Below are 2,825 nucleotides of genomic sequence, written 5' to 3' on the forward strand. Positions count from 1 at the left end.
ATCTTATAATATTGCCGACCCTTGAACTGCACGTTTCCACCCACGGTGCAAGCGAGAGTGGTGTACCAGCTCTAATGCCATGGGGAAAGTTTGAGCAAAGCATGCTACCTGTTCTGTCTTTGGCTGCACTGATGAGCACAGCACACTGTTTAGAGTCCCAGCCTCAGAGGAGACAAGAGAGCAGTGGATTTATTGATTTATTTACTGTATATTACGCTGCTGCCACAGATCTAATATAAGCATGCGATTTATTTCCTAGCTGTTTACCTTCACAGACATAACCAACTGTTTTTGTCTGTTAACTCATGTGTGTTTTTAACAAACTTGTGTGTATTTGACAGTTTAAGCGCAATAAGACATGAAAGAGAACTTAGTTTAGTACTCACATGCCGTGTGACAGCCGCTTTCTGTGCACATGCTTCGGATGTGTGCCCTCAGAAAACAGTATATCAGAAATTTTAACTAATATGGTTTAAAAAGCATGATTTCAAGCACAGCCCTGTTCTGGAAAAGGGGGCGGGGAGCAGCAACTCATTTGCATTTAAAGATACATGCACAAAAGCGTGTTTCTGCTTCCACTCAAATTAGGCATTTTCAAAATGACCTGTGGGGTATTTTGTGCTAAAACTTCAAAGATAGATTCTGGGGACACCTGAGACTTATATTACATCTTGTAAAAAGGGGCATAATAGGTCTCCTTTAATGGAACCAGAGATGCTAATAAAGAAAGATGATTAAGAGTGATAAGAGTGTATGCAAGGTCGAATAAAGTACGAGTCAAGACAACACTGAGTACAGTGTTTGGTCACCACTTGATTTGCCATGAAGTGAAACTAAACCAACTCCCACAGATCCTGTCATTCCCGTGCCGTCTGGGACCAAATCAATCAATAACTCTGATATAACTCTGTGTTCTGTGCTCCAGCTCGTCTTGTTCGACAATCAAGACTGTGTTCCTGGTTTGCAAGCCAATTTGTCAACTTGCCTGAAATCACATCCTCTCGCACATCAGACGAAATCTCAAAGCAATTAACTTATTGTGTAGTACTTCAATCTAAAGATATGAGATAAGATACCCACACCATTGTACAACAGCTGCGTTTTGCCTTCCTATTTGAGTGTGGGTGTCTTTGTGCGTTAGATTGTGGATAAGCCAGCGCAAGGTAAGCTAGGAGAGCGAGAGCCACAGATGTGGGCCTTTCTAAAGGCTCTGTCTGCCAGCCTGTGTTTACCTGACACTCTGATTGACAGAGGAGTGATTGGAAATATCCCCCACTCACTGGTGCGAGCCCCTGAGTGCAAGGAAAGTGCTTTTGTAGTCTGGCTGTAATGAGCCAAGTTTGAATTGAAGGTTGAAGGAAAACGCTGCTCTCTGGTCACTCTCAGGGAGGAGCTGACACAGTGGAAACGATGCAGCGAACAGAGTCTTAGATCAGGAACGCAGCTGAGAGTGCAGAATGTCTCTGGGCTGTTATCTCAATGCAATCGCGCTAATCTTTTAGCGTGCAACACCGCTGCCACGAACAAACTCCAGAGACTCTTTTCTCCTTCTAGACGTGTAGGACGATACAAAATGATTTTTTTTTCTGTATGATCTCGGTGAGATCATCTTCCGCCCAGTTTTTTCCTGCTCATGCTCTCTGGTGAATAACAAAACAATCTGCCAAATTTGCCCCCCAGACAGTCTAATTTCCTAAGTTAATTTGCTCATTCTGTGCTGTTGAACTCCCTTGACGCACTATGAATCAGGGAGGCATATAGGTACATCAGTTGTCTATCTTAGGGAAAATTAGAAATGGTATTATCCTTTTTTTTTGTGAGATGGTGATGCTAACAAGAATAGTAGAACACAAACTTTCTCTTCATTCCAATTCCTATCGTTAAGAACGAGCAATATTAGCGTGCTTTTTTTCCCCAAACCAAGGAGATCTAATTTCACTGGTCAACTCAATCATGCCGTCACCTGTTAAGAAAAGTTCAGACTTTATGGATTCAGTTCAGAGTTTAAAAAAAAAACAAAAAAAACATGGAGATGAGTTTGTTTCTTCACCAGATTTAGAATCTACAAAAAAAGGTTGTAGCACCAAACACTCGTCCAAAAAATCAGTAGGCAAATAACAATGTGCGTAGATACAAAAAAATACAAGGATAGTGGTACAACTTTTTTGCACATATTTTTGTGACCTCTGAGCAATAAATGAAATAAGCCTTTTGAGCTGAATTTGGACGAGTGCGGATCTCTTTCATCTTTTCATCAGATTTGGAGAAATGTAGCATTACATCACTTGCTCAGCAATGGATCCTCTGCAGTGAATGGGTGCCGTCAGTCCAAACAGCTGATAAAAACATCACAATAATCCACAAGTAATCCACACCACTCCAGCCCATCAGTTAATGTCTTGTGAAGTGAAAAGCTGTGTGTTTGTGACAAACAAATCCATCATTCATCACACTTTAAACTGTTGCTTCTGGCCAAAATTCATTCTATATTCATACGATTGCTTTCGCTAGTGAAAATGTTGTCTCTGCTGAATTAGGAGAGAAATATGCACAGATTAAGTACTGTTTATTAGAAAATCAGTCAAAAACAGTTCTAAACAAATATGTGGGTTTATTTTTATGTGAGAGGACAACTGGGGATGGACTTTTTTCACTGCAGGAAGTGTTATTATGGATTATATACTGTTATTTAAATGCATTAATGATAGATATGTTTGTTACAAACACGCAGCTTTTCACTTCACAATATGTTAACTGATGGACTGGAGTGGTGTGGATTACTTGTGGATTATTGTGATGTTTTTATCAGCTGTTTGGACTCTCAT

The sequence above is a fragment of the Sinocyclocheilus anshuiensis genome, unplaced genomic scaffold, assembly GCF_001515605.1.
Source record: "Sinocyclocheilus anshuiensis isolate Anshui unplaced genomic scaffold, SAMN03320099.WGS_v1.1 scaffold355, whole genome shotgun sequence".
In the NCBI taxonomy this organism is placed as follows: Eukaryota; Metazoa; Chordata; class Actinopteri; order Cypriniformes; family Cyprinidae; genus Sinocyclocheilus; species Sinocyclocheilus anshuiensis.